The following is a 23,358-nucleotide window of genomic DNA, read 5'->3' as shown; positions in this document are numbered from 1 at the left end:
TTGCCTTTGTCATTGTAATCTTTGTTGTCTTCATCTCTTCTACTTTTATAATTTTCACCACCTATGTAGTTCTTCTTCTCTAGACATATAGCAGAAATATGACCTACCTCATTGCAATTGAAACAAATGATAGGTAACTTACCTTTAAACTTGCCTTTACCTCTGTGAAATCTCCTTGCTAGTAGTGCTTCAAGTTGATCTGCATCCTCCTCATTTGTATCAATGTCACTAGACACATACTTTGTCCTTTTCTTCTTCACATTAGGTTCTTTCAATGATAGCTTAGCTTTGAAAGTAGATTCAATATTTTTAGTTTTGTAATTATCAAAGTTAGATAGCTCAAAAGTAGTGAGTCTACCTACTAGACTTTCAAGAGATAGAGTACTCCCTAATATACATCTTAGTTCTTGTATTGCAGAAACTCTAATAGCATATATAGGTAGCAATGTTCTTAAAACTTTGCTTAGTACAATATCATCTATTGTACTAGTAGCTCCTCTTATTGCATTAACAATATCTTTTATCCTTGAGCAATATTGAGTAATATTTTCACCTTCTTGCATTCTGATATCATCAAACTTACCTCTGAGACTCTTAGAACATTCTTGTCTCCTCCATAGATGGTGTGTAAAGCATCCCACATTTTCTTTGCACTATCAAGATTTTTGATATAATCAGATTTAACATATCTTAGGACAAAGGCAATCTCCAACATTGCCTACTTGTTTTTTTTCTTCTTTTTCATATCCTCAATAGTTAGGGCTCTAGCAAGATCAACATGCTCAGTAGTAATGGTAGATTGTGCATGATCTCCAAGTCCTCCAAGGTTTAGCTTCATCAAACTTTTCCATGTATGAAAGTCATCTCTATTAAGCTTGGGTACATCTCTTTTTGACATCTTGATCTTTGTGCTTCTAGTACCTTAAAACCAGTCCTTTGAAGTAGATGGTTCTAATACCAATTGTTGGAATTGTTTAGAATAACTGGGGGGGTGAATTAGTTATCCAAGGTCCAAATGTATAAATAAAACTTTTCACAACTTAGTGAATCGATAAAACATTTATCATCATGCATGCATCCATAAGATTATCCAATCACTTAAAACTTGTAGGCTATTGTCAAATCAATTCATAGAAATGTAAATATGAAACATAATAGATTCAACAACAAACTTGACATAATGATTTAAATGAAAACCCAATTTGGAAAAAACCACTAGTAACATGCTATTATTTTTCACTCTTTTGAACTGATGCCCTATGAAAGGCCAACCCTGTTAAAGGTTACAATACACACTGTTAAATGTGACCCTATTGAAGGATTTCAATGACCCTATTAGGAGTGAGCCTTGTTAGAGGAATTTCTACCATTCACTTGGAATGTCACCCAGTTAAAGGATTTACAAATGATTGTTAGGTCAACCTTAATCCAAAAGATTTACCCTAGACTGGTACAATTATTACAGAGTAACAGTATGAATTGATATGATAACAACTTACAACTCCATTTGCAAATTTTAGATCTCTGTTTTAGTCCTCCATTCTGCTTGGCTTTCAAATATTTTAGCTTTGATAGCTTGTTCACCTTTCAAGAATCCATACCCTTAAGCCTTCTTTCTTAACATGCTAATGTAGACTCTCAATTGAGTTACTGAATGAAGCAATACCCTTGAATCCTTGTCTTCCTTAGGGTCTCACACATGACAACCTTGTTTCTAACCAACCATCCCTATAAATAGAGAATTAAGATCTTTTGTCATTCATTCTCCATCATCCAATTTAGTGTTATGATAGATTAGGTGGGATTCAATGAATCTACCTCTCATTCCATATCACTTCTAGAAACTTCTCCTTGAATTCACCTCAAAATAATTTACCATGAATTTTGTACCACCAGCTCATCAATCTTATCTTTCACTTGGTTCACACAATCCAAGAAAATAAACTTGTTAGCTCAGATCCATCGAATTCATGATCTTTCTAATAATGTTAGCATTCAAATTAACTTGCTTCTGATAATCGACACATACTGCATTGCTTGACATCCTTTGTAAAATCACTTGGCATGAACTAAAGTTTATTGGTGCTTGACATCAACTAAACTTTACTTGACATCCACTATTTTTCTCGACATACACTAAAATAGACTTTTACTCAGCTCCAATTGATTTTCTGCTTGGCTTGCACTAACTTTTCTCGGTACCTACTGTCCATTTAGTCAAGCTTGGTAGACAAACTTTATTTAACTTGTTCTTCTAAACTTGCTTAGTGTAACTGACCTTTACTACCTTAAGTAGATTATCAATGCACTTTGATATCACTGTCTTAACTAATTCTTGTACTTCTTTTTTTAATACCATAACTCAACCTTTACTTTAGGTGCTTGGCTAGTTATCTAAATACCTTAGTAATAAAGGATTGGACATCCTTCTACGTTGACTCCATGACTATACAGAATCATGTATTTTCCCAAGAATAATATACTGACTTCATTTTATTTGTCAACCCAAGTGTGTAAGCTTGAGAGGGTGGCTATAAAGTATATGCTTTGATTCCTCTTTAAGCCATTACAACTACAAGAAAGAAATGCTAAAGGAAACTAAGCTAGGAATTAGAATGACATTTTCCTTAAAGCTTAAAGTAATGTTGCAAACAGTAAATCTATTTAAACACCTATGTTGCAGGAATAGTTCAATGATTCTATTATCAATGGTTGTAGGAACAACAAAAGTCTACTTTGCAAGGAAATAAAATAAGAAAGGAAATCTATTCTAACAAAGCAGTTCACTCACCAAGTGGGCCTCCTTGGATGAGTGAACAAAAAAAAATCAAGTCTAAAGGTAAAAATTTGAACTTTGTATTCTATTCATTCATAATAAGCAATTACATTAAAAAGAAAGATTCTACTCTATTGAACAGAACAATCTACTTTATTTACTTTTAATCAAAACTAGGAAAATATCAAAATCCCCTTTCAAGATTACAATGGAAATTATATAAAGGAAAACTTTAACAACTTCCTACTCCTATGATCACTCCATCAATGGGAATCATTTACAAATCATAAAGTTTGCAACATAAATACTATTAACTACATTTTAACTTCCCCAAGAATATAGCAGGTTGAGGAAGCTATCTTCGTGTGCCATCATAATAGAATTCACACTATAATTTTCTTCTGCAGTGATTCATTGATCATCTGGTTGGTTTTGACCCAACGCTGAAATGCTGGCTTCAATATACATGACAAACACTTACAAAGCATTAAACACAACAACTTCTACATACATACATTTATTTCATCATCAATGTTAGAAAAGGAATAATGTTCAAATTATCTTTCTTGCAAATCCTAGGCTGCAGGAAGGAACCTACCCAAACATAGCATGGATGAGAAAATATTTATCAGCATGTAATATCCTTCATTAAACCATAAAAAACCATATATTCAAGCAAACACAACATAACCGAGGAGACATAAACTAGAGGAGACATAAAAGAGGAAACTAGTGTAAGTAAAGTGCTCATAACTCTTCTTCCCATTTATGCAATTAGAGTATCTTCTATTGAAGAAATGAGATGTGATCCAACTAATAAGATAGGTTTGGATGCTCTAGTTGAAAGATTAACAACTTTTGAATTAGAAAATTATGGTAACTATGTTCCTGCTTCAAAGAATATTGAATCTACATTTAAAGCTAAACTCTCACTCAAAGAAAAGGGTAAAAAATCAAAATCTAACCAATCAGCAAGTGAAGAAGATGGATCATCAAAAGAAAGTTCAGACAGTGATCTTGAATTTGTTGAAGCCCTGCTTGCAAGGAAGTATTCCAAAGGAAGAGAAAAGTACAAAGGTAAAGTTCCTCTAATCTATTTTTCTTATGAAGAAATTGGTCATATCACCACTAGGTGTCCAAACAAAAAAATCAAGGATGAGAAGAAAAGCAATAAGCATAAAGGCAAGGACTCCAAGAACTACAAGAGCTTCAAGGACAAAAGTAAAAAATCTTGTTTCATAGCTAAAGATTCTGATAACAGTAAAGATGAAATGGTATATATAGCTATGAAAGATGAATTTGATGATGAAGGAGATAAGATGACACTTATCTCTCATGTTAGAAAAAATGATATATGGATTATTGACAATGGCTGCTCACATCAAATGACTGGTGACAAAACAAAATTTGAGCATATGGAATATTATGATTTAGGTAGTGTAAGATTTGGGAACAATGAACCTAATGACATAAAAGGAAAATGATGTATCTTGTTTACTAAAGAACTTGTATGTGACAATGCCTATTGGGTTAAAGGACTAAAGTATAATCTACTAAGTGTGGCACAACTAAATAACATTGGATTCAAGGTAGAATTCATGAATGGACAGGTTAAGCTAGTGAATGGGAAAGGAAATTTGGTTGGTTCTGGCATGATCTTAGTGGTTGTTCATGTTTTATTGCTCAAGTAGAGGAAAGTTGGTTATGGCACAAAAGGCTATGTAATGCAAATTTTGATAATTTGGTTAAGATAAACAAACATAAAAGAGTAAGAGGTATTCCTAGTTTGAAGAAGCCTCACATGGGTCTATGTAAGAATTGCCAAATTGGTAAGATGGGAAAGACAAGCTTCAAAAGAAAAGACTATCAGTTAGAAGAAGTCTTGGAAATTGTTCATATAGACTTATGTGGACCTATTGGAATAGAAAGTTATAGTGGAGAAATTTTTTTCATTCTCTTTGTTGATGACTACTCTAGAATGGTGGTAGTAATATATCTAAAAGAAAAATTAGAAGCCTTTCAAAAATTCAAGTGGTATCTAGCAAGAGTAGAAAAAGAAATTGGAAAGAATTTGAAATGCTTAAGATCAGACAGAGGTGGTGAATTCATCTTGCATGAATTCAACAATTTCTGCATTGAAAGAGGAATCAAAAGACAAGTATTAGCCCCTAGTACACCACAACAAAATGGTATAGCAAAAAGAAGAAATAGATCTATCATGGATTGTGCAAGAACCCTGATGATTGAAAAGAATGTTGCTCTCAAATACTGGAAGGAAGCTATCAGCACTGCAGTTCATACCTTGAACAGAGTTCAGTTGAAGAAAGATTCAAACAAGACACCTTGTCAGCTATGGTATGGCTACAAACCTAATGTAAGTTACTTGAAAGTATTTGGCCATAAATGTTACATATTGAAAGAATCTAGAAAAGGAAAATTTGATGTATAAGGTGATGAAGGCATATTTCTAGGATACTCCTACAAAAGTAAAGCATATAGATGTTTGAATTTATCTACTCACAAAATCATAGAAAGTGCACATGTCAGAATTGATGAATATGTAGAAAAGAGTGAAGAAGAAAGTAGCAAGGAACCTAAAGACTACAAAAGATTCATTTACTATGAACTTGATACCCTTCCTAATCTATCTGAAAGAAAAGAAGCTTCAACTCCCGAGTCCCCAAAAACTCCAATAGCTACCAAGTTGCAGATAGTGCAACCCAAGTTGCAAGGACCCGAGTCACAATCAGAGGCTACCAAGCCAGTTTAAACCGAGCCTGATAGACTCAAGTCATAGACAAAAGGAACTGAGCTTGAAACTAAAATTCAAGAAGAAGATGGTGGAACTCATTCATAAACCAAGGAGCCCGTGTTAGCAAGATATATCAGAAGACATCATACACCTAATCAGATTACTAGAGACAAATCAGATGGAACAATGACAAGGAGAAAATTTAAAGGTACATGTTTACTTGCTGAGTTTGAACCTAAAAGTGTTATAGATGCTCTATAAAATGAAAGTTGAATTGAGGCAATGAATGAAGAGATAGAATAGATAGAAAAGAACAAAACTTGGACTCTTGTTCCTAGACCCAAGCATAAAAATATAATTGGTACAAAATGGGCATTTAGAAATAAGCTGAATGAAGATGGAAAGGTATCAATAAACAAAGCGAGATTGGTGTACAAAGGTTATTCTCAAGAAGAAGGTATTGACTATGGTGAAAATTTTTCTCCTGTAGCAAGACTTGAAGGTGTTAGAACTTTACTAGCATATGGAACATATAGAGGATTTAAAGTATATCAAATGGATGTTAAATCTACATTCCTAAATGGAATTCTTGATGAGGAAGTCTATATTGAACAACCAGAAGGTTTTGTAGATCCTAGCAAAGGAGACATGGTTTGCAAACTACACAAAGTATTATATGGTCTCAAGCAAGCTCCTAGAGCTTGGTATGAAAGACTCCATAATTACTTGGTATAGATTGGTTTTCAAAGGACTAATGATAACAATAGTTTGTATATCAAGGAAGGACTAGATAAGAAGATTTTGTTAGTAGAAATATTTGTTGATGATACTCTATTTATAAGAAATGATGATTTATGCAAAGCATTCTCATAAGAAATGAGCAAAGAATTTGAGATGTCCATGTTTGGTGAAATAAAATAAAGAAGTGCAAACAAAAACTAACAGCATAGTTTGATATGAAAGATCTAGATCTTCTCCACTACTTCCTACGACTAGAAGTTTGGCAAGAAGAGAACTACATTTTTCTAAATCAACCATACCATTTCTTACAAGTTCAATTTGGAAGGAAAAGACCAATTGCCAAGCCATAGGAGTTATTGGTACTACAATACCAATTGGGTAAGAGATGCATAGGTTTCAGTGGGGGGCTTAGAATTGTTCAAAAAATGGTTTTCCAAATGCAACTTGGACACCCCATTGAATAATGCTTGGGAGTTTGACATTGGAAAATTGGTTGTTCCTAGGGTATTTTTTGACAACGATCTATTATCTGATATGGCCAAGAAGTACAACCCCATCACTAGAATTGTGAAAAATCATGTAGGAGACAACCTCTTTAGGGTTTCACCTACCCTAATTAGGTAAAGTATTCATTCAAGGCTAATTGCAACACCTATGTCTACTGGACATAAGATTTCCAAAACTGATGATTCCAAAGAAGTAGATAAGACCACTTACAGATTAATGATTGGAAAATTGTAGTACATTGTACACACAAGCCCTAATATTGCTCTAGTAGTTGGAATAGTGGCAAGATTCTCACCAAATCCCAAGAAAAATCACATTATGGCAATCAAGAGAATCATGAATTATCTAAAAGGTATTGAAGACTATGGTTTATGGTACAAACTTGGAGGCAATTTGGACTTGAAAGTATTTATTGATGCTGATTGGGTAGGAAGTCTTGATGATAGAAAAAAACACTAGTGGTGGAGCATTCTTTCTTGGTAAAAGACTAGTATCTTGGACAAGAAAGAAACAAAATTGTACTTCTCAATCCACAACAGAGGCATAATATATAGCAGCAATAGTCAATTGTTCTAACATTGTTTGGTTCAAACAACTATTGGAAGGAATGCATGTAGAAATAAAACTTCCAGTTGTCATATACTATGATAACACCAATGTAATCAACATATCAAAGAATCTAGTAATGCATTCCAAAACAAAGCACATTGCTATAAAGTATCACTTCTTAAGAGAGTTGGTGCAAGATAAAGAAGTCAGATTGGAATGTTTATACAAAGTAATAGATTGCAAACATATTCACCAAGCCATTACCTAAGGATGCATTTCTATATCTAAGAGGTAAGCTAGGGGTCATTCTCCTATCTGAAATTCACTAAATAAAATTTTAGTGAATGCATCAACTAGAACCTATTGAAGATCAATTAGTTGATGTAGAATTGGCAAAGGCATATTGCAGATGAATCAGTACTTAAGGTACATTGGTATTTATAGAGTTATTTTCTTTGGCATGTGTTGTCAAAGAGGGAGAAGTTTACTATCATATCTCTAAGAAATTTTTCGAACCAGAATAAAAGTCAAAATCCAAAAAGGGAGAAGTCTTCTAAGATGAAGTATCTTGAAAGAAGGAGGATGTTCTAAATGAACTTGGTATCAGCTGTTGTAGATAGAATTCAATAAAAGGAAGAGCTCATACTGATAAAGGGAGTTTTCAAATCCAAAATTTCATTGTGCTATGACATGTTGTGTTGCCATCAATGCTAAAGAGGGATATTGTTGGATATAATTGATTAATTGTGTGTTGTCTTTGATGTTAAATAAATGTCATAATCATTATTACTTAGTATATGCCAAGCTCACTTAGGTAGTGAAGACAATTCTCAGTGTCTATTGAGTATTTTTGTGTCTGAGTAGTTTAGAAGGCAGTGTTTACCGAGTTCACTTGGGTATTGAAGGAAAAGTTATAGAAAGCTAGTGTTAACCAAGCTCACTCGAGTAACAAAGGAAAGTTGGATGGAACCAGTGCTAACTGAGCTCACTTAGTTGCCAAAGGATTTCATAATTTTATAGTCTTAACCAAGCTTCTATTGGTTAATGAAGAAAATCATTTTAGAGTTAGTTTCTACTAAGCAGGGTTGGCTAACAAAGGACTTTCTTATTTTGTTTTATTAAGCTTAATCGATTTATCTATTGATTCTAGCCGACCAAGGTGATGAATATTGATTGTTCTAAGTTGTATTTGAGGTGACTTGACAAAGTGGAAGATATAGGTATAAGGTCAAATTATGATTTCAAGTGTTCAAGTGGCAAGTGCAAGAGAATATGTGAATTGTGATGATGTGATTGAAGATCTATTGATGAGTAGAGGAAGTGAATTTGAAGGATAAGTAGAATATCCTTGTGGTGCAGCAAAGTCATATTCAATTAGGAAAGATTAAGTGCAAGTCAGAACAAAGATCTAAAATCAAAAATTTGGTTGCAATCAAATAAGGTCATCTCATTGCTACTCTCAAACCATTGTAGCAGTGATCTCAAATCTCTTAATAAAGTTGGCTTAACAACTATTTGCAAAGATTCCAACAAGGTGGAAATTCCATTAAATTATCCTCAAGACCTCTAACAAGGCCACTCCTAATAGGGTGATTAAATCCTTTAATAGGGTCACACCTAATAGTGTATTTTGTAACCTTTAACAGGGTTGGCTCCTAATAGAGCTCACTTCAGAAGAGTGAAAATTAGTAACTAGTTGCTATTGGTGGGTTTTCCCAAATTGGGTTTCCATGTTAAATCCTGGTGTTAAATGTGTTCATGCTATTTTCTTTATGTGTTTGCAACTAAGTTAAAGTAACAGTAATCACAAATAACATCTATATCCAGTTATTACTGAGTTACAACATTCTATGTATTTACCAAGCTTCAACAATATTTAGTTATTTATTTGCATTTTGTATTGACATCTAAGGGATCTAGGATTTATTTGAGTAGTAACTAATTCACCCCTCCCCTCTCAGTTACTCCTCTTATAATTCCAACATCTAGAACCTTACTCCCAAAGAGTCTTGCACTTCACCTCATGGGTGGTGTTGACAAACATGGGGACATTTTTCATTTCCTCCTCACAAGTATTTCTATCCTGGGCACTTCAGGAGATTTTTGTAGGTCTTCCTCTTCTTGAGAGTGCAAGGGTTCATTAGGGTTACTCTCCTCATCTGATTGTCCTAGCCCTTCTACTTCAGGTTCCAAAATTTTACCTTTGTCCTTCTCAATGGAGGACCTATTTTAAACAGATGATGGGGCTTTAGGAGCACTAGCAATTTCTACCTCTTTACTTTTCTTCTTGCTAATAATGGAGGGTTCAACCTTAAACATTCATTTTTTAGTTGGTCTAAGACTAGAGGGAGAGGCTATAAGAGTATTTTCAGCTCTAAGGACAACTTTACAGAATCTTGTGGCCATTCTCTCCCTTCGTCCTACACCTTGGCCTCTAGGGCCGACCAATTTAGGTTCTACTTCCTTTAACTAAAAGAATTCCTCCCATGAACCAATTGCTTGGCTGTTTAATTCTCTTTCTACAATTAATTTTATCAACCCATGATGAGAGATCAATTGATCACTTCCTAACTGAACTAGAGAAGCTTGCTTCTTAATAATATTGAATAGGAAGTTGGGGAGGTTTACTTATCTGTAATCATGTCATAGGTGAGCCAATAGCTTGAATTGTAGGACATGAAGATATTTGTAATGTCCCTCACACATAAAATATCAAATGATAAATGCAATAGGTTCAACAAATTCCATTGGCAAGGATAGCCTCAAAGTTCCTTGTTTCTTATCAATATCCAATGATGGGTCTTGGTGTATGCTGCATTGTGCCCTAGCCATCCTTAAGTCAAATTCTTTCTCCCAATTTTTTGCCTCTTGGGGCAACCCATTAACTTTAGCTATCACTTCCTCTGAGAACTCAATTCTCAGACCTTCAACCACTACAACTTCATCTCTTACGGTGGTCTTAAATTGGAGGGCTACTTCTTAATTAAATCTATTCAAACTAAGGCAATGATCCAACCATCCCCTTCTTCTAAACATTTCATAGGTGGTTGCATCTCCCAAAAGAACTTGATGATCAACATGCTCATTTCTCTATATACCTCCACCCATGGTTAATTATAGCTGAATTGTAGGAAAACACCAATGTTCAAATCTTAGCAAATCAAAACTTACAATGTTGGCTCTAGTTTTTTTTCTTCAGAAAGACATCTTTAGAGAAAATGGTGTGTACTTGAGAAGTTAAATGCACCATATCTAATAATACCCTTTTGCATCAACTTTCATGATTTTCATGCATGCACAAGTCTATCACTTGAACACATTGCAAATCATCATTAAAAGTTAAATAACCTCTTTTAATCTCCTTAATTACATAATGATGCAATCACATAAGGACAAGTCACTAGCATGTGATATGAATTATGCACTTATTTTCAGTCATCTCAATGCACTTTGAAGGTACATGCGATTTGAAACATGCAATTTGAAAAATTCTTAAAAAAAAAATCAAACATCCATTTAAATATTTCCCTCCCCCCAACTAAAGGAAGGCATGGGTCCCAGTAGGCCAGGATAAGCAAGAGTGAATAAATATAAACAATACCAAATCATAACAAAGCATGAATAAAATAAAATGCATGTAGATTTATGTAGAAGATACCTAACAATTGCTATGGGAAAGATTTTCTGAAATGATCATTGGAATTGACATAGTGATGGGATGGAATGGTAAGATGGAAGAGAGAAAAGTGAAAGTGGAATGGATGTGAAGAAAGTACTTCAAAAAGAAGTGTTTATTATAAATGTCTTGATCAAAGTCAAGAACTAGTAGGAGTCAGGGTAGAAGACCCAGACTCAATGGCTACAGGGACAACAATATCCTCATTATGCTAGAATTACTACAAGAACTCTTCATAGCTAGCTAGCTTATGGTAAAGCTTTAGGTGATGTTGATTGACAAGTAGTTTGAAGAGAATGGGATCAATGGTAGATAACTAAACTACACCATTTAGAAATACAACAACAATCTCATAAGGCCCTAGCCAACATGTTTGGAACTTTCCTAGTTTATGCTAGTATCTTGAGTCATAAAGGAGTGCCCAATCACCTACAACAAATTTTTTCTATTTGATAAACTTATCATGCCACTATTTCCTTTGGTGTTGAATGAGCTTAGTATTGTTCAAGGTAGATTTCCTCCATTCATCAAGATTTTTTAAACTCAAGATTTTGTCCTATTGTGCAATATTGAGTTCTATCTCAAGCTCTAGGCAGTCTTCAATTTTTTGTATTCAAATTCAATAGGCATTATAGTTGACTTACCATAAACAAGTTCAAATGGAGTAAAACTAGTTGTAGACTTCCAAGTGGTTCAGTAAGCCCAAAGAGCTTTAGGAAGGTGTATTGCCCAATCCTTCCTATGAAGTACTACAGTCTTGGTGAGAATAGATTCTAGTTCCCTATTAGTAACTTCAACTTAACCATTAGCCTGAGGATGATAAGGTGATGATTTACCATGCCTAATAGTATACTCCTTAATAGAAGTAGTTATAAAATTTGATGTAGATTGAGTCCCTTGATTAGATGTCAATTTCCTAGGAACACCAAACTGTGTAAAGATGGATTCATACAAAAAAATTTCCACATTGATATCCCTTGGGTGTTTCATGCATTTAGCTTCTGCCCATTTGGTGACATAGTTAGTGCACACCAGAATGTAGGATTTGCCTTGTGAAGTAGGCTCAATGGGGACTAGAAAGTCAATCCTCCATTTGTCAAAGGGTTTGACCACTACTTTCAGTTGTAGGGGCATCTCATCTGAGTTAATGGATCTTTCCATTCTTTGACACTTGTCACATTTCTTTGTATATATGGCTGCATCCTTGTGCAAGCTTGGCCAATAATACCCAATTGTTAAGATTTTGAAGGCTATTCTTTTGACTACAAAGTGACCTCCATAGGGTTCATCATGATAGGCTTTCAAGACATCATATGTTTCAATTCTCTTAGACACCTATGCATACCTTGATTAGGACTAATATAGAACATAAACCCAACAATCCATGAATAATTAAAGCTCTTCTCTGCTAGTAGCTTTCTAACCTGGGTAGAGAAAGATACTAGCATTTTTCCTGTGGTGAGATAATTAACAATATGTGCATACCAAGGGTTTTGTGTGGCCAACAGAAAAAAGTTGCTCATCTAGAAAACTATCATCAATGGCTATAGGATCATCAAGGAGATGCAACTGAGAGACAAAGTTGGCTACCACATTAGCCTTACTAGGCTTATCAATGATGTCAAATTTTTGCATGAGCAATAACCATCAAGCTAATCTTCTTGAAATTGTAGGTTTATTCACCAAATATTTTATAGTAGAATGGTCATTGTGAAAAAATATCTCATATCCAGTGATGTAATGCCTAAATTTGTTGAGAGCATAAATGACCCCTAGTAATTCCTTTTTAGTGATTTTGTAATTGAATTCTACAACTTTCAAATTCTTATTGATGAAATAAATGGCATGTTCAATTGAGTCTATTTTTTATCCTAGCACAACACTGATAGCATAGTCTGAGGCATCTGTGTGAATTTGAAAAGGTAAGCCCCACTTGGGTCCTTTGAAAACAAGTGTTATGGTAAGAACTTCCTTAAGTTGTAGGAAGGATGTTGTACAGTTAGAGTCCAAAAAAAATTTAGAGTCCATTTTGAGTAGGTTGTAGAGAGGTGCTGCAAGTTGATTAAAGTTTTTAATAAATCTTCTATAATATCCAACATGTCCCAAAAAATCCATGCATCCTTCTACTTCTGTGGAGTTGGCAAGCTACTGATAACTTCAATCTTTGGTAGATCTACTTGGATGCCTTTTGATGAAATGAAATGGCCTAGGACTACCCCTTCCTCCATCATCATAAAACATTTCTCATTGTTTAAAGATAGGTCATAGTCTTGACATCTTTTAAGTACTGTTTCTAAATTTTCTTTTGCTTCTTCAAAAGTAACACCATAGATAGTGAAATCATCCATATAGATCTCCATACAGTTAGCAAAAATATCTGAAAAAATACTGATGGCAACTCGTTGAAATGTGGCTGGAGCATTGCACAAGCCAAAAGGTAATACTGAATAGGAAAATGTTCCTCTTGAGTAGGTAAAATTTATTTTTTCTTGATCTTCTAAAGCTATTTGAATTTGATTATAACCACTAAAACCATCTAGAAAAGAAAAATACTTTTTACTAGCTAGGTTGTGAAGGACTTGGTCTATAAATAGTAATGGAAAATGGTCCTTCTTAGTGGCTAAATTAAGCTCCCTATAGTCTACAAAAACTTTCCATTTTCCTCGCTTCTTAGGTACTATGACCAAGGGTGAGACCCAATGACTATTAGAGATGGGGTATATAAAACTAGCACTTAACAGTTTCTGCAATTCATTCTTAATAATATCTTTTAAGATAATATTAACTCTCCTTTGAGGCTGTCTAATAGGTTTGAAGTTAGGGCTGATATAAATATTATGAGTGCAGAGCATAGGATCTAATCCTTTCATGTCCATGTAATTCCAAGAAAATGCATTCTAATTTTCCTATAGTAACTGCAACATAGCTTCTTGTTGGGAGTTTGATAAGGCATTATTTACATTCAGTTTCTTACCTAGACCAATTTCCATCTTAATAACCTTATTTACTATGAATAATTGAGCAATGGGAGAATAATACATCTCATGAGGTAATAATGAATGGAGAAACTATGAAGCTTCTGAATGATTGAATGAATTCAAAGGTGGCACACTAGTTTCTAAGATGCACTTAGCTTGAGGACGCATTGGAGATTGTGTTCCATATTCATTTAGAATAATGGATGAAATTATTTCATCTTCTTCTTGATCAACTACGAATGATTCTCTACTTATCATCATCAACTGGTGGATGAAATTGGCTTTACAATCGTCATCACCCAAGTTTGGCCAAACTACTTGGTCATCTAGCAATAATGGTTGAGTAGGGGAGTATAAAGTCAAGTTCTTAGTATGAACTCCATTGGATATTGTCATCTTCCTAGATCGACAAGCTATATAAGCATCTACAATGGCTAACCATGGCCTCCCTAAGATTAAAGTATATCCTCCCATATTAGCTTTTGGGGAGATAACAACAAAATCAACTGGATATTTCCAGGAATTTAGGGTGACTATAACATCTTCTATCATCCCATCTAGTTTAATGGTAGAGTTATTAAAAAGTTGAATGATGGTGGGTGTCTCTCGAAGGCCAACATTATGCAACTGAGACAATAAATCCTTTGTCATGACATTAATAGATGCTCCTAGGTCAACCAAAGTATTTTGAACTTGGATGACATGAATAGTAATTGTAACTATAGGACTCCCAGGGTTAGAATATTTGGGTGCAACTAATTTCTATAGCATTAAATTAGACAACTGTCCTAGGACATGAATTGTTTTTGGATCTTTCCTCTTCCTTCCTAGTTACTTGCTGCATGCTTCCTTAATACCTTTATTATAGGTAGGAACTTCTTTAATAGCATCAAATGATGGTATTTTTATTGTCATCTATTTCAGCTAATTAAACAATTCAATAACTACATGGTTGTCTTTGGATGGCCTTGTTCTATCAATCTATGGGAAAATGGAGGTTCTTTGGCTACATGAGAGGTATGTTAATTTGATTCATCAATATGCTTAATTGAAGGATCCTCAACTTCAGTTATTATAGGTTCTTGGGGTGCAAGAAGTGTGGTGCCTGATCTTAAGTGAATATCATTTAGTGAGATGACATAACTTTGCTGTTAAGTTAGTTGTTTAGTATTGTTTGGATTCGGGTTAGGTTGAACTGGTAGTTGGGTCTTCTTGGAAGGATTATTAGTGGCTATAGGAGGAGGCATTAAAGATTGTTTCTAAGTTGGTGACAATAAGGTTAGTTGACTAGATTGGGGATTCCAACTCTGAGCTTGTTACCAACCTTACTTAGGTTGCTACCAACCTTGCCAAGGTTGCTCTTCACTAAAACTAGTATTTTGAAAATTTTGCCATTGATTATTATTATGATAAATTTCAAGAGGATTTGGTGGCATAACTTATATTTGAGCCTATGGCCTTCTTTCAGCGAGATAGAGTACCTCTCCATTTTCATCAATGGCTTTGAACTCAGTTGGCATTGGTTGTGTCTCCATACTTGCAACAGACTTACATCTATAGTGGTTTTTCTTCTCTCTACAATATGGACAATATTTAGTCAACATGGTATCAGCTTCATCTTTCTTTCTTTGGGCTTGAATTGTTATCTTTCTTGAAGTCTGATAGAAAATTAGATAACTCCATCTTGGATACTCCTGAACTACCATTGGAATTATATGGTAGGTCTCTAAGTCCCCTACCTTTCTTTACAATAGCTATGGAATAGTTCAGACATATACTCTATATCTCAATCCAAGTCTTTTGAGTAATGTCTCCTCCTACCATAAGGTCTAGAGCTTTAATGCTTCCTTCATTTACACCTCTCCTAAAAATATGTTTCTTTGACTCCTCATTCAATTGATGTTGTGTGTTACCCTACAGGTTAAACATAAACCTAGAAACATAGTCTTCCAATGAAACATAATGTTCAAATTGTCACACTTGCAAATCCTACAGTTGTAGGAAGGAACCTACCCAAACCTAGCATGGATGAGAAAATATTTATCAACATGTAATATCCTTTATTAAACCATAAAAAATCATAGATTCAAGAAAAAACAACATAACTAATCAATCTATACTTCAATCTTCATTAACATATAGATAACATATTCATAAAACATAATTTCTTTTGCTTAAACCATAGTCATAAACTATTTCTTTGCAAGATAACTATTAAAAACTATTGGATACAATTGTTTAATTGTGTGTTGTCTTTGATGTTACACAAATTTCATATCAGTTATCAGTCAGAGTCTACCGAGATCAGTTGGTCAGCAAGGCAAAAGACAGAGTCTACCAAGCTTAGAAGGTTAGCAAAGAAGATTTACAGCATCTAACGAGCATTCTCACACTTTACCTTATGCAGACAATTATTATCGACCTTTCAAGGTTAGCAAGGAAATTCAGTGTCTACCAAGCTTACTTGGTCATCAAAGGAAAATGTGGTAGAAAAAAGTTCTTACTGAGCTCTCATGGTCAACAAAGGAAATTTAGTTCTTAGCGAGTTCACTCGGTAGCCAAAGGATTTTGCAAAATTTGCAGTGTTAATCGAGTTGAGATGGTTAACTCAAAAAATTGTTTATGGAGCAGTGTTTACCGAGTAGGGTCCACCAATGAAGGATTTCATTATTTAGGGAAATAAAGTTTACTTGTTTAATGTAATATTTACAGCCAACTGATGTATGGTTTATTGGTAAATGTAACTTGTAATTGAGTTGACTTGACAATTTGTAATGTATAAATAAAAGGTCAAGTTATGGATTCTAATTCTAAGAAACAAGTATGCAATGAGCTGATTGTGTGAAGAGGTAGTGTAAGAAAATTTTGAAGAAGGATTAGATATCCTTGAGGAGAAGTAGAGTTGTATTTGATCAATGAGGATCTATTGAAGCAAAGTAGAGATCTATATCAATAAAGTTTAGTTGCATTTTATTTAGGTCACTTATTGTTACTTTCTCACCATTGTAACAATATTTCCTAAATCTCTTAATAGAGTTGGTTTCATAGCCATTTTGTAAATCCTCTAACAAGGTGGATAGTTCCATTGAATTTTTCTAAAGACCTCTAAAAAGGCCATTCCTAGCAGGGTGAATAAATCCTCTAATAGGGTCACACCTAACAGTGTGTTTGATAACCGTTAATAGGGTTGGCTCCTAACAGGGCTCACCTCAGAAGAGTGAAAATTGGTAGCTAGTTACTTGGTGGTTTTTCCCATATTGGGTTTTCACGTTAAATCTAGTGTCTCTTGTGTTCATGTTATTTACTTTTGCATGCATGTTAATAATTGTGAATGCTTAAAGATCAATAATAAGTTAATCTACCAAGTTACATCAATTTTGTGAATGTTTATTGAGTGACAATAGTTAGTAACTTGTTTGACATCTAAGAGATCTATGGATATGTTTTGTGGTAACTAATTCACCCCCCCCTCTCAGTTACTCCATCTACATTTCCAACAATTGGTATCAGAGCTTTTGGTGCTTGTAGGATAAGATTTCAAGGATCTAAGCTAAAGATCAAGATGTCTTACAAGAGGGAAATTTTAAGACTTAATAGGGAAAACTTCTAAGCATTGCAGGGATTTGACTTCTGTAAGTCATCCTGATGGATGCAACCTTGCTGATCTTTTGTTGTGATGGATCATGATTGTGACCCTGAGTGGTCTACACCGTTGAGGTGTTTGGATTTATGTTTCTTCATCAGTTGCATTGTTTATGCTTTGGACTGATCTTTGAGATTATGATGTGATTTTTGGTTCACTGAGATTTGTGCCAGTGGTTACCAGGATTGATGTGGTATCATGAAGTTGTTCCGTGATTACCCTGAGATGTGTGCAAAGATTGCACTATGTACTATTACCATGCTACACGGGACTAGGCTCCTATAGCAGTGGTTAGTCATGTTTATGACTGTGTTCGTTTATGTGTTTTAAGTGCCTTATTAAATGCATTAATGATTAGAAATGGATTATTCTGGTTGGATTCTTTGGTTATGTGTTGCGGACATCTACCTTGTTATATTTCTGATTAGAGAGATATTTGTTACTCATGTTATGTTTTACATTTGAGATGACCTGAGGGTCAAATGTTACTCTTTGATTTCTAGTATCATAGATATTAGACTACTATGCTGTTCAGTTAATCATATTGCATGATGATGCCATTTTGAGATGACAGGGTGTTTTATGATGTTATTTGGTTATCTGGTATTTGGACATACCTCTAATTTTGTTATGTGATGGATTTAATGCTATGGTTATTTACTTCATTCCTGCGTTGCTATGCCTTTTGTGAACATGAGTGATGTAAATAAATTATTTTAATATAATTAAATAAATATTTAAATTAGGTGATTTAATACATTTATTGCTTTGGCTATGTTATTATATGCAATTGTACTTGATCGTGTTGTTTAGTGTGCAGGATTTATATCCCTGGCAGTGGCACATGGAGTTAGTGATTCAGCCGTTCATATTTTACCAATGTCGTCCTTGTATGGTCGACGTATCCTTAATTAAAATTTTAATTTAAACCTTTCGATGATTATTAAATCCGAACTCATTTGCATTATGTGATTAGACCAGTAAGCGTGTCTGTGCATTTAGAGTTTCACTTTGTTGCGAAAGTTGTTCAGGAGATTTATGTGTTTTTGGGTTTTCAGGCTTTTAATTGATTTATTTTAATTTTTGGCAGCTTTGCCATAGATGAATTCCTATTTATAGGAATAGCCTATTTTCGTTTAGGTTGATTCAAGGTTTAACTAGATTGGCTGGTTAAATGCCCTAATCGATTATTCACCTGAAAAGTGAATAAGTATCCAAAGAGGAATTTAATTCCTCACTTCTCACTTTCAAATTGGAAAGTTGGAGAGTAAAACCCAAAATCCTCTTCACGAGGATTTACTATTTTGTTCATTGTGGGAGCTACGGGTGTGGGATCGTCGCAAGGTTGGGCTCGTTGGATCTAGCTCGGGGAAACCTTGGATTGCCGCGATTTTCAGCTACTTCTGCAAGATATTTATTTTATGGTTCAGATTCCCGTTTTGCCCTTTTGGTTGTGAGGTAGGGCTTTCCTATTTTATTGTTTCTTCTTCTATTTTTGGTAGCCGTTTGTTTGGAGGTTGAGAACTAGTGTTCCCCTCCATTTCTGTATGCTAGTTCTACCCGGTTGGGTGGGTGTGAACATTTTCCTATTTTTTGGGATGAGGGTTTGGGATTTTGCACCATTATGCTGGCCGTTTTTGCATATGGTGTCCGATTTCAATTATTTTTGGATTTTTGGGGTTTTTGAACCCAAAGGCCAAATGGGTTTTAATTTTGAAGTTTTTTCAAAATTTGGGATTTTTACCTCGTTTTGCGTGTCGCCCTATTTTCTCGAGTTTTCTTGGCACAATGTGGGTCATGGACCTTGATGATCCATTTGGATATTAGTTAGACCATGTTTGCACTTTTATGTTGCATTGGGATGCGTGTTGCATCCTTACTCCCGACGTTGTGTTCGGTTGAGTGATTTTATACCTGTTATGGTTTTCTTTTGGACCTTTGCCTTGTTTAATGGACATTGGGATTTGTGTAGAATCCATACTCTCAAATTGAGGCCGGTTGAGTAAGTTCATGACTTTTGGTCTTGTTACATCATTGGGATTCGTGTAGAATCCATACTCTCGAATTGAGGCCGGTTGAGTGATTTCATGATGTATGATTTTATTGGCTTTGGGATTCGTGTAAAATCCATCCTTCCCATGTTGCTTTCAGTTGGGTGTTTTCTTTGCATTGTGTTCTCATTCCTGTCCTTGTGTTATGATCTTCGTGATGGTGGTGCGCCACACACGAGTACGTGCGCATACATTTGTTGGGTGACTTGCGAGGCCCGATCTTTCGTGGATTTGCTGAAAGTTATGATCATTGGGGTTGGGATGGGAGTATGCATGCCCACGGGCACTTGTCGTAGGATGAGCATGGGTAGGGTAGGGTAGCATATGGAGGGGGCTTCTACCTCGCAGCCTGGTGATCATTGTGCCCAGAGGGTTGGCGAAGGAAGCTTTAATTAAGTGAAAATTAAATAAAATGTGTGACTGGTAATAAAACTTAAGATAATAAAAAGGTTTGGGGTGCAAGAGCCTTTTTGTTGAGGGATGTTGAATCTGCACAAGTCCTAGCTTGGGCTTTTTGATGCCAAGCGACTCTCCATGATGTTAGTCCCTACATAGTAGCCTATTGAGTGTCTGACCAGGACCAGTACTCCTTGCATTGTCTTAGGTTCTTGGTTACAACCATCACACTGTCTGGCGTGAGTGTTAGCCATGGATGTTGTGTTTTATGTGTGTTTGTGGCTGGATCATTATCTTCATTAGCATGGTGGGTGTGGACCTATGGGTGCCATGTGGTTGGGAGGCATAGCTACCTTCACCACTGCTAGGGATCGGTGTACAGAGACGATCTTTGTCCTAGTGCGACTGTTGCTGGATGTTTTCACTTGGTACTTTGAGTTTCGGAGTATGCTTTCTTGTGATTTATGCTTTCATTGGGATGCTTGTATATCATGTTTAGATGATGTTATTTTATTTGGCGCATTCCCTTATTATGATGATTAGCATATGATTAGATGATGTGATTTGCTTTAGTAGTATATCTATTGCTTACTGCTGTTTAGCATGTGATAGGTGATGTTATCTACTGTAGGATTATCTTATGACTTATCACTAGCATGCTAGATTTTCTTATGCTGTTGTTATGCATGTTTTAGTAGTGACATCCCTATTACGACAGTATTGACGATCTGGTCGGTAGCTTGGGATGTTACGCACGGGGGATGGCTAGGACCCATGATGGTCTTATGATGCTATTGATGGTTGGGAGGAACCGCGTACTTAGTTTGGTTGTCTTGTTCTCTGCGATGCTTATTTTCAGTGTGTTCTTTGTTGCACTCGAGTGTTCATTCCTCGAGCCTTTGTGGATTCGGTACTCCCTGGTGTGGAGGTTCTTTTGTTGGTTTTTCCCCATTTTTGAGTTTTGGAAGTGTTTTTACTTTCTATGGGCGACATTTGTTCAGCATTGTGTGACACTGATAAAGTATCGCACGCCCATAGAAAGAATGTCGTACGATACTATAAAGTGTTGCATGCATTACTGGAGAAGTGTCGTGTGACACTAGAAGAGTGTCACACGACTTTATGAGAAATGTCGCGCGATACTTTTCCAGTATTGCACGCCTTCTTAAGAAGTGTCACACGCAGTAAGGGAGAAGTGTCGCCCTCCCTTAGTGAAAAGTGTCGCACGATTTTTGTGAAAAAACTGCGCGTGCCATCAACGGGCACTTTTCTTCATGATCTGATTTTTTTGAGAGTGGTTTTGGATACCCTTTTGGGCGTTCTTCGACCCTATGCTGTTGCATTTTGAATTCTGTCGGTTTCTCTTGAAATCGAGTTTTTGTGTTTCTGTTTTAGTCTCTTGGGGTTTAAAATATATTGTCTAAGTATAAGTTGACGTATATTTAATTCCTTATACTTAAGATATATTTTAATATATGCGACAAATCGTTTGAGATAGGTTTCAGATCTCTCAGAGATAAGTTATGGATTCTAGGAAATTTCAGGGCTTCAAAAATCCAGACTTAGCCAATTTTCAGGGCTTCAGGATTTCAGGCTTAGCCAAATTTTGGGATTCTGCATTTTACCCCAGCAAGGTGTTTTGTTGATGAGTGGTCAATTCTTGTGCTCCCATCTTGTTGTGGTGGTTGTTGGCTTTTGTTTGGGGTGTGTCAGTTGGGTAGTGGCGTTCGAAGATTCGTTGGTTGCCGGGATTGTGTTGAAGTCTTCCGTTGCGATCTTTGTGATCCCTGTATGATGTTGTCATGTGCATTCATACTTGTAAAAAAAAATATCTTGTCTTGATTTGAATCCTTGTTTCCAAGGATCTCCGGGCGGGGCATTACATAGATGCCCAAATAAGAAGAACAAGGATGAGAAGAAAGGTCACAAGTGTAATGGTAAGAAAGACTTCTAATGATTCTGATGATGAAGAAGAAGATAAAATTGTTTACATTGCTGTAAAGGATAAGTCTGATAATGATGAGAAAATGACACTTATTTCTCATGTGAGAAAAAATGATACATGGATTATAGATAGTGGTTGTTCTCATCACATGACTGGTGATAAAACTAAGTTTGAACATTTTGAAGATTATGATGGTGGCAGTGTGAGGTTTGGTAATAATGAACCTTGTTGCATATAAGGAAAAGGAAGAATCTCACTAACTAAAGAACTTGTATGTGATAATGCATATTGGGTAGAAGGACTAAAAAACAATATGTTAAGTGTGGCACAACTACTCAATAATGGATTCAAAGTAGAATTCATGCATGGGAAAGCAAGATTGCTGGATGGCAAAGGAAAGCTGATTAGATTAGGCACTCAAACAAAAGGTAACTTGTTTTATCTTGAACTTGGTGAATGTTCATATTTTATTGCTCAAGTTGAAGAAAGTTGGTTATGGCATAGGAGATTGTGTCATGTGAACTTTGATAACTTGGAGAAAATAAGTAAATTCAAGAAAGTAAGAGGCATTCCTAACATAAAGAAACCTGAGATTGGTCTATGCAAGAATTGTCAAATTGGCAAGATGGGAAAGACTAGTTTTAACAGTAAGAACTATCAGTCAGAAAAAGTTTTAGAAATTGTGCATACTGATTTGTGTGGACCTATTGGAATTGAAAGCTATACTGGTAAAAAATTCTTCATTCTTTTTGTTGATGATTACTCAAGAATGATGACTATCATGTACTTAAGAGAGAAATTAGAAGCATTTGATAAGTTCAAATGGTATTTGGCTAGAGTACAGAAGGAAATAGGCAAAAGATTGAAATGCTTGTAGTCAGATAGAGGTGGTGAATTCATTTCACATGAGTTCAATAAATTTTGTATTGAAAGGGGGATCCAAAGGCAAGTTTCAACACCTGGAACTCCTGAGAAAAATGGAATAGCTGAAAGAAGGAACATATCTATCGTGGACTATGCAAGAACCTTAATGATTGAAAAGAGCATTGCTATCAAACACTGGAAGGAAGCTATCAATACTACAGTTCATACCTTGAACTGAGTATAGCTGAAGAATGACTCATTCAAAACCCCCTATGAGTTATGGTATGGCTACAAACCCAATGTAAGTTATGTAAAAGTATTTGGAAGCAAATGTTACATTTTGAAAGAATCTAGAAAAAGTAAATTTGATGTGAAGGGTGATGAAGGAATATTTTTGGGATATTCTTGCAAGAGTAAAGCATATAGATGTTTGAATTTGTCTACTCACAAAGTCATAAAAAGTGCACATGTGAAAGTTGA

The sequence above is a fragment of the Cupressus sempervirens genome, chromosome 9, assembly GCF_028749045.1.
Source record: "Cupressus sempervirens isolate cs-2001-9-10 chromosome 9, ASM2874904v1, whole genome shotgun sequence".
NCBI classification, from domain to species: domain Eukaryota; kingdom Viridiplantae; phylum Streptophyta; class Pinopsida; order Cupressales; family Cupressaceae; genus Cupressus; species Cupressus sempervirens.
This window is presented reverse-complemented; position numbering follows the sequence as displayed.